Source organism: Mycteria americana, chromosome 13 (assembly GCF_035582795.1).
Source record: "Mycteria americana isolate JAX WOST 10 ecotype Jacksonville Zoo and Gardens chromosome 13, USCA_MyAme_1.0, whole genome shotgun sequence".
NCBI lineage: Eukaryota > Metazoa > Chordata > Aves > Ciconiiformes > Ciconiidae > Mycteria > Mycteria americana.
Window position 1 is genome coordinate 742,830 of NC_134377.1, and position 15,928 is coordinate 758,757.

The following is a 15,928-nucleotide window of genomic DNA, read 5'->3' on the forward strand; positions in this document are numbered from 1 at the left end:
TGTGGGAGAAATCGCTGGACGTTTCGAATTTGGCAGCCGGGCTCTGCGAGAGACACATACACAGTGTTGCCCCTTTACCAAGCAAAGCTTTTGGGGAAAGCGAATGTCTGTGTGGCAGCGAATGCAGTTCCAAGGGACAGTGAAAACCAGCTACAGCATTCCGTGCTGGCAGCTTTCGTGTGGGCGCAATCGCTGGACGTTTCGAATTTGGCAGCCGGGCTCTGCGAGAGAGAGATACACAGTGTTGCCCCACTACCAAGCAAAGCTTTTGGGGAAAGCGAATGTCTGTGTGGCAGCGAATGCAGTTCCAAGGGACAGTGAAAACCAGCTACAGCATTCCGTGCTGGCAGCTTTCGTGTGGGCGCAATCGCTGGACGTTTCGAATTTGGCAGCCGGGCTCTGCGAGAGAGAGATACACAGTGTTGCCCCATTACCAAGCAAAGCTTTTGGGGAAAGCGAATGTCTGTGTGGCAGCGAATGCAGTTCCAAGGGACAGTGAAAACCAGCTACAGCATTCCGTGCTGGCAGCTTTCGTGTGGGCGCAATCGCTGGACGTTTCGAATTTGGCAGCCGGGCTCTGCGAGAGACACATACACAGTGTTGCCCCTTTACGAACCAAAGCTTTTGGGGAAAGCGAATGTCTGTGTGGCAGCGAATGCAGTTCCAAGGGACAGTGAAAACCAGCTACAGCATTCCGTGCTGGCAGCTTTCGTGTGCGAGAAATCGCTGGACGTTTCGAATTTGGCAGCCGGGCTCTGCGAGAGACACATACACAGTGTTGCCCCATTACCAAGCAAAGCTTCTGGGGAAAGCGAATGTCTGTGTGGCAGCGAATGCAGTTCCAAGGGACAGTGAAAACCAGCTACAGCATTCCGTGCTGGCAGCTTTCGTGTGGGCGCAATCGCTGGACGTTTCGAATTTGGCAGCCGGGCTCTGCGAGAGACACATACACAGTGTTGCCCCTTTACCAAGCAAAGCTTTTGGGGAAAGCGAATGTCTGTGTGGCAGCGAATGCAGTTCCAAGGGACAGTGAAAACCAGCTACAGCATTCCGTGCTGGCAGCTTTCGTGTGGGCGCAATCGCTGGACGTTTCGAATTTGGCAGCCGGGCTCTGCGAGAGAGAGATACACAGTGTTGCCCCACTACCAAGCAAAGCTTTTGGGGAAAGCGAATGTCTGTGTGGCAGCGAATGCAGTTCCAAGGGACAGTGAAAACCAGCTACAGCATTCCGTGCTGGCAGCTTTCGTGTGGGCGCAATCGCTGGACGTTTCGAATTTGGCAGCCGGGCTCTGCGAGAGACACATACACAGTGTTGCCCCTTTACGAACCAAAGCTTTTGGGGAAAGCGAATGTCTGTGTGGCAGCGAATGCAGTTCCAAGGGACAGTGAAAACCAGCTACAGCATTCCGTGCTGGCAGCTTTCGTGTGCGAGAAATCGCTGGACGTTTCGAATTTGGCAGCCGGGCTCTGCGAGAGACACATACACAGTGTTGCCCCATTACCAAGCAAAGCTTCTGGGGAAAGCGAATGTCTGTGTGGCAGCGAATGCAGTTCCAAGGGACAGTGAAAACCAGCTACAGCATTCCGTGCTGGCAGCTTTCGTGTGGGCGAAATCGCTGGACGTTTCGAATTTGGCAGCCGGGCTCTGCGAGAGACACATACACAGTGTTGCCCCATTACCAAGCAAAGCTTTTGGGGAAAGCGAATGTCTGTGTGGCAGCGAATGCAGTTCCAAGGGACAGTGAAAACCAGCTACAGCATTCCGTGCTGGCAGCTTTCGTGTGGGCGCAATCGCTGGACGTTTCGAATTTGGCAGCCGGGCTCTGCGAGAGACACATACACAGTGTTGCCCCACTACCAAGCAAAGCTTTTGGGGAAAGCGAATGTCTGTGTGGCAGCGAATGCAGTTCCAAGGGACAGTGAAAACCAGCTACAGCATTCCGTGCTGGCAGCTTTCGTGTGGGCGCAATCGCTGGACGTTTCGAATTTGGCAGCCGGGCTCTGCGAGAGACACATACACAGTGTTGCCCCTTTACGAACCAAAGCTTTTGGGGAAAGCGAATGTCTGTGTGGCAGCGAATGCAGTTCCAAGGGACAGTGAAAACCAGCTACAGCATTCCGTGCTGGCAGCTTTCGTGTGGGCGCAATCGCTGGACGTTTCGAATTTGGCAGCCGGGCTCTGCGAGAGACACATACACAGTGTTGCCCCTTTACGAACCAAAGCTTTTGGGGAAAGCGAATGTCTGTGTGGCAGCGAATGAAGTTCCAAGGGACAGTGAAAACCAGCTACAGCATTCCGTGCTGGCAGCTTTCTTGTGGGCGCAATCGCTGGACGTTTCGAATTTGGCAGCCGGGCTCTGCGAGAGAGAGATACACGGTGTTGACCCATTACCAAGCAAAGCTTTTGGGGAAAGCGAATGTCTGTGTGGCAGCGAATGCAGTTCCAAGGGACAGTGAAAACCAGCTACAGCATTCCGTGCTGGCAGCTTTCGTGTGGGCGCAATCGCTGGACGTTTCGAATTTGGCAGCCGGGCTCTGCGAGAGACACATACACAGTGTTGCCCCTTTACCAAGCAAAGCTTTTGGGGAAAGCGAATGTCTGTGTGGCAGCGAATGCAGTTCCAAGGGACAGTGAAAACCAGCTACAGCATTCCGTGCTGGCAGCTTTCGTGTGGGCGCAATCGCTGGACGTTTCGAATTTGGCAGCCGGGCTCTGCGAGAGAGAGATACACAGTGTTGCCCCACTACCAAGCAAAGCTTTTGGGGAAAGCGAATGTCTGTGTGGCAGCGAATGCAGTTCCAAGGGACAGTGAAAACCAGCTACAGCATTCCGTGCTGGCAGCTTTCGTGTGGGCGCAATTGCTGGACGTTTCGAATTTGGCAGCCGGGCTCTGCGAGAGACACATACACAGTGTTGCCCCTTTACGAACCAAAGCTTTTGGGGAAAGCGAATGTCTGTGTGGCAGCGAATGCAGTTCCAAGGGACAGTGAAAACCAGCTACAGCATTCCGTGCTGGCAGCTTTCGTGTGGGAGAAATCGCTGGACGTTTCGAATTTGTTAGCCGGGCTCTGCGAGAGACACATACACAGTGTTGCCCCACTACCAAGCAAAGCTTTTGGGGAAAGCGAATGTCTGTGTGGCAGCGAATGCAGTTCCAAGGGACAGTGAAAACCAGCTACAGCATTCCGTGCTGGCAGCTTTCGTGTGGGCGCAATCGCTGGACGTTTCGAATTTGGCAGCCGGGCTCTGCGAGAGACACATACACAGTGTTGCCCCTTTACGAACCAAAGCTTTTGGGGAAAGCGAATGTCTGTGTGGCAGCGAATGCAGTTCCAAGGGACAGTGAAAACCAGCTACAGCATTCCGTGCTGGCAGCTTTCGTGTGGGAGAAATCGCTGGACGTTTCGAATTTGGCAGCCGGGCTCTGCGAGAGACACATACACAGTGTTGCCCCATTACCAAGCAAAGCTTCTGGGGAAAGCGAATGTCTGTGTGGCAGCGAATGCAGTTCCAAGGGACAGTGAAAACCAGCTACAGCATTCCGTGCTGGCAGCTTTCGTGTGGGCGCAATCGCTGGACGTTTCGAATTTGGCAGCCGGGCTCTGCGAGAGAGAGATACACAGTGTTGCCCCACTACCAAGCAAAGCTTTTGGGGAAAGCGAATGTCTGTGTGGCAGCGAATGCAGTTCCAAGGGACAGTGAAAACCAGCTACAGCATTCCGTGCTGGCAGCTTTCGTGTGGGCGCAATCGCTGGACGTTTCGAATTTGTTAGCCGGGCTCTGCGAGAGACACATACACAGTGTTGCCCCATTACCAAGCAAAGCTTTTGGGGAAAGCGAATGTCTGTGTGGCAGCGAATGCAGTTCCAAGGGACAGTGAAAACCAGCTACAGCATTCCGTGCTGGCAGATTTCGTGTGGGAGAAATCGCTGGACGTTTCGAATTTGGCAGCCGGGCTCTGCGAGAGACACATACACAGTGTTGCCCCATTACCAAGCAAAGCTTTTGGGGAAAGCGAATGTCTGTGTGGCAGCGAATGCAGTTCCAAGGGACAGTGAAAACCAGCTACAGCATTCCGTGCTGGCAGCTTTCGTGTGGGCGCAATCGCTGGACGTTTCGAATTTGGCAGCCGGGCTCTGCGAGAGAGAGATACACAGTGTTGCCCCACTACCAAGCAAAGCTTTTGGGGAAAGCGAATGTCTGTGTGGCAGCGAATGCAGTTCCAAGGGACAGTGAAAACCAGCTACAGCATTCCGTGCTGGCAGCTTTCGTGTGGGCGCAATCGCTGGACGTTTCGAATTTGGCAGCCGGGCTCTGCGAGAGACACATACACAGTGTTGCCCCATTACCAAGCAAAGCTTTTGGGGAAAGCGAATGTCTGTGTGGCAGCGAATGCAGTTCCAAGGGACAGTGAAAACCAGCTACAGCATTCCGTGCTGGCAGATTTCGTGTGGGAGAAATCGCTGGACGTTTCGAATTTGGCAGCCGGGCTCTGCGAGAGACACATACACAGTGTTGCCCCTTTACGAACCTAAGCTTTTGGGGAAAGCGAATGTCTGTGTGGCAGCGAATGCAGTTCCAAGGGACAGTGAAAACCAGCTACAGCATTCCGTGCTGGCAGCTTTCTTGTGGGCGCAATCGCTGGACGTTTCGAATTTGGCAGCCGGGCTCTGCGAGAGAGAGATACACGGTGTTGCCCCATTACCAAGCAAAGCTTTTGGGGAAAGCGAATGTCTGTGCGGCAGCGAATGCAGTTCCAAGGGACAGTGAAAACCAGCTACAGCATTCCGTGCTGGCAGCTTTCGTGTGGGCGAAATCGCTGGACGTTTCGAATTTGGCAGCCGGGCTCTGCGAGAGACACATACACAGTGTTGCCCCATTACCAAGCAAAGCTTTTGGGGAAAGCGAATGTCTGTGTGGCAGGGAATGCAGTTCCAAGGGACAGTGAAAACCAGCTACAGCATTCCGTGCTGGCAGCTTTCGTGTGGGCGAAATCGCTGGACGTTTCGAATTTGTTAGCCGGGCTCTGCGAGAGACACATACACAGTGTTGCCCCACTACCAAGCAAAGCTTTTGGGGAAAGCGAATGTCTGTGTGGCAGCGAATGCAGTTCCAAGGGACAGTGAAAACCAGCTACAGCATTCCGTGCTGGCAGATTTCGTGTGGGCGCAATCGCTGGACGTTTCGAGTTTGGCAGCCGGGCTCTGCGAGAGACACATACGCAGTGTTGCCCCTTTACGAACCAAAGCTTTTGGGGAAAGCGAATGTCTGTGTGGCAGCGAATGCAGTTCCAAGGGACAGTGAAAACCAGCTACAGCATTCCGTGCTGGCAGCTTTCGTGTGGGCGAAATCGCTGGACGTTTCGAATTTGGCAGCCGGGCTCTGCAAGAGACACATACGTAGTGTTGCCCCATTACCAAGCAAAGCTTTTGGGGAAAGCGAATGTCTGTGTGGCAGCGAATGCAGTTCCAAGGGACAGTGAAAACCAGCTACAGCATTCCGTGCTGGCAGCTTTCTTGAGGGCGCAATCGCTGGACGTTTCGAATTTGGCAGCCGGGCTCTGCGAGAGAGAGATACACAGTGTTGCCCCATTACCAAGCAAAGCTTCTGGGGAAAGCGCATGTCTGTGTGGCAGCGAATGCAGTTCCAAGGGACAGTGAAAACCAGCTACAGCATTCCGTGCTGGCAGCTTTCGTGTGGGCGCAATCGCTGGACGTTTCGAATTTGGCAGCCGGGCTCTGCGAGAGACACATACACAGTGTTGCCCCTTTACGAACCAAAGCTTTTGGGGAAAGCGAATGTCTGTGTGGCAGCGAATGCAGTTCCAAGGGACAGTGAAAACCAGCTACAGCATTCCGTGCTGGCAGCTTTCGTGTGGGCGCAATCGCTGGACGTTTCGAATTTGGCAGCCGGGCTCTGCGAGAGACACATACACAGTGTTGCCCCACTACCAAGCAAAGCTTTTGGGGAAAGCGAATGTCTGTGTGGCAGCGAATGCAGTTCCAAGGGACAGTGAAAACCAGCTACAGCATTCCGTGCTGGCAGCTTTCGTGTGGGAGAAATCGCTGGACGTTTCGAATTTGGCAGCCGGGCTCTGCGAGAGACACATACACAGTGTTGCCCCTTTACGAACCAAAGCTTTTGGGGAAAGCGAATGTCTGTGTGGCAGCGAATGCAGTTCCAAGGGACAGTGAAAACCAGCTACAGCATTCCGTGCTGGCAGCTTTCGTGTGGGCGCAATCGCTGGACGTTTCGAATTTGGCAGCCGGGCTCTGCGAGAGACACATACGCAGTGTTGCCCCTTTACGAACCAAAGCTTTTGGGGAAAGCGAATGTCTGTGTGGCAGCGAATGCAGTTCCAAGGGACAGTGAAAACCAGCTACAGCATTCCGTGCTGGCAGCTTTCGTGTGGGAGAAATCGCTGGACGTTTCGAATTTGGCAGCCGGGCTCTGCGAGAGACACATACACAGTGTTGCCCCATTACCAAGCAAAGCTTCTGGGGAAAGCGAATGTCTGTGTGGCAGGGAATGCAGTTCCAAGGGACAGTGAAAACCAGCTACAGCATTCCGTGCTGGCAGCTTTCGTGTGGGCGCAATCGCTGGACGTTTCGAATTTGGCAGCCGGGCTCTGCGAGAGACACATACACAGTGTTGCCCCTTTACGAACCAAAGCTTTTGGGGAAAGCGAATGTCTGTGTGGCAGCGAATGCAGTTCCAAGGGACAGTGAAAACCAGCTACAGCATTCCGTGCTGGCAGATTTCGTGTGGGAGAAATCGCTGGACGTTTCGAATTTGTTAGCCGGGCTCTGCGAGAGACACATACACAGTGTTGCCCCTTTACCAAGCAAAGCTTTTGGGGAAAGCGAATGTCTGTGTGGCAGCGAATGCAGTTCCAAGGGACAGTGAAAACCAGCTACAGCATTCCGTGCTGGCAGCTTTCGTGTGGGCGCAATCGCTGGACGTTTCGAATTTGGCAGCCGGGCTCTGCGAGAGAGAGATACACAGTGTTGCCCCACTACCAAGCAAAGCTTTTGGGGAAAGCGAATGTCTGTGTGGCAGCGAATGCAGTTCCAAGGGACAGTGAAAACCAGCTACAGCATTCCGTGCTGGCAGCTTTCGTGTGGGCGCAATCGCTGGACGTTTCGAATTTGGCAGCCGGGCTCTGCGAGAGACACATACACAGTGTTGCCCCATTACCAAGCAAAGCTTTTGGGGAAAGCGAATGTCTGTGTGGCAGCGAATGCAGTTCCAAGGGACAGTGAAAACCAGCTACAGCATTCCGTGCTGGCAGATTTCGTGTGGGAGAAATCGCTGGACGTTTCGAATTTGGCAGCCGGGCTCTGCGAGAGACACATACACAGTGTTGCCCCTTTACGTACCAAAGCTTTTGGGGAAAGCGAATGTCTGTGTGGCAGCGAATGCAGTTCCAAGGGACAGTGAAAACCAGCTACAGCATTCCGTGCTGGCAGCTTTCGTGTGGGCGCAATCGCTGGACGTTTCGAATTTGTTAGCCGGGCTCTGCGAGAGACACATACACAGTGTTGCCCCTTTACCAAGCAAAGCTTTTGGGGAAAGCGAATGTGTGTGTGGCAGCGAATGCAGTTCCAAGGGACAGTGAAAACCAGCTACAGCATTCCGTGCTGGCAGCTTTCGTGTGGGCGCAATCGCTGGACGTTTCGAATTTGGCAGCCGGGCTCTGCGAGAGAGAGATACACAGTGTTGCCCCACTACCAAGCAAAGCTTTTGGGGAAAGCGAATGTCTGTGTGGCAGCGAATGCAGTTCCAAGGGACAGTGAAAACCAGCTACAGCATTCCGTGCTGGCAGCTTTCGTGTGGTCGCAGTCGCTGGATGTTTCGAATTTGGATGCCCGGCTCTGCAGAGACAGATACAGAGTGCTGCCTCATTACCAAGCAAAGCTTTTGGGGAAAGCGAATGTCTGTGTGGCAGCGAATGCAGTTCCAAGGGACAGTGAAAACCAGCTACAGCATTCCGTGCTGGCAGCTTTCGTGTGGGAGAAATCGCTGGACGTTTCGAATTTGGCAGCCGGGCTCTGCGAGAGACACATACACAGTGTTGCCCCATTACCAAGCAAAGCTTCTGGGGAAAGCGAATGTCTGTGTGGCAGCGAATGCAGTTCCAAGGGACAGTGAAAACCAGCTACAGCATTCCGTGCTGGCAGCTTTCGTGTGGGCGAAATCGCTGGACGTTTCGAATTTGTTAGCCGGGCTCTGCGAGAGACACATACACAGTGTTGCCCCATTACCAAGCAAAGCTTCTGGGGAAAGCGAATGTCTGTGTGGCAGCGAATGCAGTTCCAAGGGACAGTGAAAACCAGCTACAGCATTCCGTGCTGGCAGCTTTCGTGTGGGCGCAATCGCTGGACGTTTCGAATTTGTTAGCCGGGCTCTGCGAGAGACACATACACAGTGTTGCCCCTTTACCAAGCAAAGCTTTTGGGGAAAGCGAATGTCTGTGTGGCAGCGAATGCAGTTCCAAGGGACAGTGAAAACCAGCTACAGCATTCCGTGCTGGCAGCTTTCGTGTGGGCGCAATCGCTGGACGTTTCGAATTTGGCAGCCGGGCTCTGCGAGAGAGAGATACACAGTGTTGCCCCACTACCAAGCAAAGCTTTTGGGGAAAGCGAATGTCTGTGTGGCAGCGAATGCAGTTCCAAGGGACAGTGAAAACCAGCTACAGCATTCCGTGCTGGCAGCTTTCGTGTGGGCGCAATCGCTGGACGTTTCGAATTTGGCAGCCGGGCTCTGCGAGAGACACATACACAGTGTTGCCCCATTACCAAGCAAAGCTTTTGGGGAAAGCGAATGTCTGTGTGGCAGCGAATGCAGTTCCAAGGGACAGTGAAAACCAGCTACAGCATTCCGTGCTGGCAGATTTCGTGTGGGAGAAATCGCTGGACGTTTCGAATTTGGCAGCCGGGCTCTGCGAGAGAGAGATACACAGTGTTGCCCCACTACCAAGCAAAGCTTTTGGGGAAAGCGAATGTCTGTGTGGCAGCGAATGCAGTTCCAAGGGACAGTGAAAACCAGCTACAGCATTCCGTGCTGGCAGCTTTCGTGTGGGAGAAATCGCTGGACGTTTCGAATTTGGCAGCCGGGCTCTGCGAGAGACACATACACAGTGTTGCCCCTTTACGAACCAAAGCTTTTGGGGAAAGCGAATGTCTGTGTGGCAGCGAATGCAGTTCCAAGGGACAGTGAAAACCAGCTACAGCATTCCGTGCTGGCAGCTTTCGTGTGGGCGCAATCGCTGGACGTTTCGAATTTGGCAGCCGGGCTCTGCGAGAGACACATACACAGTGTTGCCCCACTACCAAGCAAAGCTTTTGGGGAAAGCGAATGTCTGTGTCGCAGCGAATGCAGTTCCAAGGGACAGTGAAAACCAGCTACAGCATTCCGTGCTGGCAGATTTCGTGTGGGAGAAATCGCTGGACGTTTCGAATTTGGCAGCCGGGCTCTGCGAGAGACACATACACAGTGTTGCCCCTTTACGAACCTAAGCTTTTGGGGAAAGCGAATGTCTGTGTGGCAGCGAATGAAGTTCCAAGGGACAGTGAAAACCAGCTACAGCATTCCGTGCTGGCAGCTTTCTTGTGGGCGCAATCGCTGGACGTTTCGAATTTGGCAGCCGGGCTCTGCGAGAGAGAGATACACGGTGTTGCCCCATTACCAAGCAAAGCTTTTGGGGAAAGCGAATGTCTGTGCGGCAGCGAATCCAGTTCCAAGGGACAGTGAAAACCAGCTACAGCATTCCGTGCTGGCAGCTTTCGTGTGGGCGCAATCGCTGGATGTTTCGAATTTGGCAGCCGGGCTCTGCGAGAGACACATACGCAGTGTTGCCCCTTTACGAACCAAAGCTTTTGGGGAAAGCGAATGTCTGTGTGGCAGCGAATGCAGTTCCAAGGGACAGTGAAAACCAGCTACAGCATTCCGTGCTGGCAGCTTTCGTGTGGGAGAAATCGCTGGACGTTTCGAATTTGGCAGCCGGGCTCTGCGAGAGACACATACACAGTGTTGCCCCATTACCAAGCAAAGCTTCTGGGGAAAGCGAATGTCTGTGTGGCAGGGAATGCAGTTCCAAGGGACAGTGAAAACCAGCTACAGCATTCCGTGCTGGCAGCTTTCGTGTGGGCGCAATCGCTGGACGTTTCGAATTTGGCAGCCGGGCTCTGCGAGAGACACATACACAGTGTTGCCCCTTTACGAACCAAAGCTCTTGGGGAAAGCGAATGTGTGTGTGGCAGCGAATGCAGTTCCAAGGGACAGTGAAAACCAGCTACAGCATTCCGTGCTGGCAGCTTTCGTGTGGGCGCAATCGCTGGACGTTTCGAATTTGTTAGCCGGGCTCTGCGAGAGACACATACACAGTGTTGCCCCTTTACCAAGCAAAGCTTTTGGGGAAAGCGAATGTCTGTGTGGCAGCGAATGCAGTTCCAAGGGACAGTGAAAACCAGCTACAGCATTCCGTGCTGGCAGCTTTCGTGTGGGCGCAATCGCTGGACGTTTCGAATTTGGCAGCCGGGCTCTGCGAGAGAGAGATACACAGTGTTGCCCCACTACCAAGCAAAGCTTTTGGGGAAAGCGAATGTCTGTGTGGCAGCGAATGCAGTTCCAAGGGACAGTGAAAACCAGCTACAGCATTCCGTGCTGGCAGCTTTCGTGTGGGCGCAATCGCTGGACGTTTCGAATTTGGCAGCCGGGCTCTGCGAGAGACACATACACAGTGTTGACCCATTACCAAGCAAAGCTTTTGGGGAAAGCGAATGTCTGTGTGGCAGCGAATGCAGTTCCAAGGGACAGTGAAAACCAGTCACAGCATTCCGTGCTGGCAGATTTCGTGTGGGAGAAATCGCTGGACGTTTCGAATTTGGCAGCCGGGCTCTGCGAGAGACACATACACAGTGTTGCCCCTTTACGAACCAAAGCTTTTGGGGAAAGCGAATGTTTGTGTGGCAGCGAATGCAGTTCCAAGGGACAGTGAAAACCAGCTACAGCATTCCGTGCTGGCAGCTTTCGTGTGGGAGAAATCGCTGGACGTTTCGAATTTGGCAGCCGGGCTCTGCGAGAGACACATACACAGTGTTGCCCCTTTACCAAGCAAAGCTTTTGGGGAAAGCGAATGTCTGTGTGGCAGCGAATGCAGTTCCAAGGGACAGTGAAAACCAGCTACAGCATTCCGTGCTGGCAGCTTTCGTGTGGGCGCAATCGCTGGACGTTTCGAATTTGGCAGCCGGGCTCTGCGAGAGAGAGATACACAGTGTTGCCCCACTACCAAGCAAAGCTTTTGGGGAAAGCGAATGTCTGTGTGGCAGCGAATGCAGTTCCAAGGGACAGTGAAAACCAGCTACAGCATTCCGTGCTGGCAGCTTTCGTGTGGGCGCAATCGCTGGACGTTTCGAATTTGGCAGCCGGGCTCTGCGAGAGAGAGATACACAGTGTTGCCCCATTACCAAGCAAAGCTTTTGGGGAAAGCGAATGTCTGTGTGGCAGCGAATGCAGTTCCAAGGGACAGTGAAAACCAGCTACAGCATTCCGTGCTGGCAGCTTTCGTGTGGGCGCAATCGCTGGACGTTTCGAATTTGGCAGCCGGGCTCTGCGAGAGACACATACACAGTGTTGCCCCTTTACGAACCAAAGCTTTTGGGGAAAGCGAATGTCTGTGTGGCAGCGAATGCAGTTCCAAGGGACAGTGAAAACCAGCTACAGCATTCCGTGCTGGCAGCTTTCGTGTGCGAGAAATCGCTGGACGTTTCGAATTTGGCAGCCGGGCTCTGCGAGAGACACATACACAGTGTTGCCCCATTACCAAGCAAAGCTTCTGGGGAAAGCGAATGTCTGTGTGGCAGCGAATGCAGTTCCAAGGGACAGTGAAAACCAGCTACAGCATTCCGTGCTGGCAGCTTTCGTGTGGGCGAAATCGCTGGACGTTTCGAATTTGGCAGCCGGGCTCTGCGAGAGACACATACACAGTGTTGCCCCATTACCAAGCAAAGCTTTTGGGGAAAGCGAATGTCTGTGTGGCAGCGAATGCAGTTCCAAGGGACAGTGAAAACCAGCTACAGCATTCCGTGCTGGCAGCTTTCGTGTGGGCGCAATCGCTGGACGTTTCGAATTTGGCAGCCGGGCTCTGCGAGAGACACATACACAGTGTTGCCCCTTTACCAAGCAAAGCTTTTGGGGAAAGCGAATGTCTGTGTGGCAGCGAATGCAGTTCCAAGGGACAGTGAAAACCAGCTACAGCATTCCGTGCTGGCAGCTTTCGTGTGGGCGCAATCGCTGGACGTTTCGAATTTGGCAGCCGGGCTCTGCGAGAGAGAGATACACAGTGTTGCCCCACTACCAAGCAAAGCTTTTGGGGAAAGCGAATGTCTGTGTGGCAGCGAATGCAGTTCCAAGGGACAGTGAAAACCAGCTACAGCATTCCGTGCTGGCAGCTTTCGTGTGGGCGCAATCGCTGGACGTTTCGAATTTGGCAGCCGGGCTCTGCGAGAGACACATACACAGTGTTGCCCCTTTACGAACCAAAGCTTTTGGGGAAAGCGAATGTCTGTGTGGCAGCGAATGCAGTTCCAAGGGACAGTGAAAACCAGCTACAGCATTCCGTGCTGGCAGCTTTCGTGTGCGAGAAATCGCTGGACGTTTCGAATTTGGCAGCCGGGCTCTGCGAGAGACACATACACAGTGTTGCCCCATTACCAAGCAAAGCTTCTGGGGAAAGCGAATGTCTGTGTGGCAGCGAATGCAGTTCCAAGGGACAGTGAAAACCAGCTACAGCATTCCGTGCTGGCAGCTTTCGTGTGGGCGAAATCGCTGGACGTTTCGAATTTGGCAGCCGGGCTCTGCGAGAGACACATACACAGTGTTGCCCCATTACCAAGCAAAGCTTTTGGGGAAAGCGAATGTCTGTGTGGCAGCGAATGCAGTTCCAAGGGACAGTGAAAACCAGCTACAGCATTCCGTGCTGGCAGCTTTCGTGTGGGCGCAATCGCTGGACGTTTCGAATTTGGCAGCCGGGCTCTGCGAGAGACACATACACAGTGTTGCCCCACTACCAAGCAAAGCTTTTGGGGAAAGCGAATGTCTGTGTGGCAGCGAATGCAGTTCCAAGGGACAGTGAAAACCAGCTACAGCATTCCGTGCTGGCAGCTTTCGTGTGGGCGCAATCGCTGGACGTTTCGAATTTGGCAGCCGGGCTCTGCGAGAGACACATACACAGTGTTGCCCCTTTACGAACCAAAGCTTTTGGGGAAAGCGAATGTCTGTGTGGCAGCGAATGCAGTTCCAAGGGACAGTGAAAACCAGCTACAGCATTCCGTGCTGGCAGCTTTCGTGTGGGCGCAATCGCTGGACGTTTCGAATTTGGCAGCCGGGCTCTGCGAGAGACACATACACAGTGTTGCCCCTTTACGAACCAAAGCTTTTGGGGAAAGCGAATGTCTGTGTGGCAGCGAATGAAGTTCCAAGGGACAGTGAAAACCAGCTACAGCATTCCGTGCTGGCAGCTTTCTTGTGGGCGCAATCGCTGGACGTTTCGAATTTGGCAGCCGGGCTCTGCGAGAGAGAGATACACGGTGTTGCCCCATTACCAAGCAAAGCTTTTGGGGAAAGCGAATGTCTGTGTGGCAGCGAATGCAGTTCCAAGGGACAGTGAAAACCAGCTACAGCATTCCGTGCTGGCAGCTTTCGTGTGGGCGCAATCGCTGGACGTTTCGAATTTGGCAGCCGGGCTCTGCGAGAGACACATACACAGTGTTGCCCCTTTACCAAGCAAAGCTTTTGGGGAAAGCGAATGTCTGTGTGGCAGCGAATGCAGTTCCAAGGGACAGTGAAAACCAGCTACAGCATTCCGTGCTGGCAGCTTTCGTGTGGGCGCAATCGCTGGACGTTTCGAATTTGGCAGCCGGGCTCTGCGAGAGAGAGATACACAGTGTTGCCCCACTACCAAGCAAAGCTTTTGGGGAAAGCGAATGTCTGTGTGGCAGCGAATGCAGTTCCAAGGGACAGTGAAAACCAGCTACAGCATTCCGTGCTGGCAGCTTTCGTGTGGGCGCAATTGCTGGACGTTTCGAATTTGGCAGCCGGGCTCTGCGAGAGACACATACACAGTGTTGCCCCTTTACGAACCAAAGCTTTTGGGGAAAGCGAATGTCTGTGTGGCAGCGAATGCAGTTCCAAGGGACAGTGAAAACCAGCTACAGCATTCCGTGCTGGCAGCTTTCGTGTGGGCGCAATCGCTGGACGTTTCGAATTTGGCAGCCGGGCTCTGCGAGAGACACATACACAGCGTTGCCCCTTTACGAACCAAAGCTTTTGGGGAAAGCGAATGTCTGTGTGGCAGCGAATGCAGTTCCAAGGGACAGTGAAAACCAGCTACAGCATTCCGTGCTGGCAGCTTTCGTGTGGGAGAAATCGCTGGACGTTTCGAATTTGGCAGCCGCGCTCATCGAGAGACACATACACAGTGTTGCCCCATTACCAAGCAAAGCTTTTGGGGAAAGCGAATGTCTGTGTGGCAGCAAATGCAGTTCCAAGGGACAGTGAAAACCAGCTACAGCATTCCGTGCTGGCAGCTTTCGTGTGGGAGAAATCGCTGGACGTTTCGAATTTGGCAGCCGGGCTCTGCGAGAGACACATACACAGTGTTGCCCCATTACCAAGCAAAGCTTTTGGGGAAAGCGAATGTCTGTGTGGCAGCGAATGCAGTTCCAAGGGACAGTGAAAACCAGCTACAGCATTCCGTGCAGGCAGCTTTCGTGTGGGAGAAATCGCTGGACGTTTCGAATTTGGCAGCCGGGCTCTGCGAGAGACACATACAGAGTGTTGCCCCTTTACGAACCTAAACTTTTGGGGAAAGCGAATGTCTGTGTGGCAGCGAATGCAGTTCCAAGGGACAGTGAAAACCAGCTGCAGCATTCCGTGCTGGCAGCTTTCTTGTGGGCGCAATCGCTGGACGTTTCGAATTTGGCAGCCGGGCTCTGCGAGAGAGAGATACACGGTGTTGCCCCATTACCAAGCAAAGCTTCTGGGGAAAGCGAATGGCTGTGCTGCAGCGAATGCAGTTCCAAGGGACAGTGAAAACCAGCTACAGCATTCCGTGCTGGCAGCTTTCTTGTGGGCGCAATCGCTGGACGTTTCGAATTTGGCAGCCGGGCTCTGCGAGAGACACATACACAGTGTTGCCCCTTTACCAAGCAAAGCTTTTGGGGAAAGCGAATGTCTGTGTGGCAGCGAATGCAGTTCCAAGGGACAGTGAAAACCAGCTACAGCATTCCGTGCTGGCAGCTTTCGTGTGGGCGCAATCGCTGGACGTTTCGAATTTGGCAGCCGGGCTCTGCGAGAGACACATACACAGTGTTGCCCCATTACCAAGCAAAGCTTTTGGGGAAAGCGAATGTCTGTGTGGCAGCGAATGCAGTTCCAAGGGACAGTGAAAACCAGCTACAGCATTCCGTGCTGGCAGCTTTCGTGTGGGCGCAATCGCTGGACGTTTCGAATTTGGCAGCCGGGCTCTGCGAGAGACACATACACAGTGTTGCCCCACTACCAAGCAAAGCTTTTGGGGAAAGCGAATGTCTGTGTGGCAGCGAATGCAGTTCCAAGGGACAGTGAAAACCAGCTACAGCATTCCGTGCTGGCAGCTTTCGTGTGGGAGAAATCGCTGGACGTTTCGAATTTGGCAGCCGGGCTCTGCGAGAGACACATACACAGTGTTGCCCCATTACCAAGCAAAGCTTTTGGGGAAAGCGAATGTCTGTGTGGCAGCGAATGCAGTTCCAAGGGACAGTGAAAACCAGCTACAGCATTCCGTGCTGGCAGCTTTCGTGTGGGCGCAATCGCTGGACGTTTCGAATTTGGCAGCCGGGCTCTGCGAGAGACACATACACAGTGTTGCCCCTTTACGAACCAAAG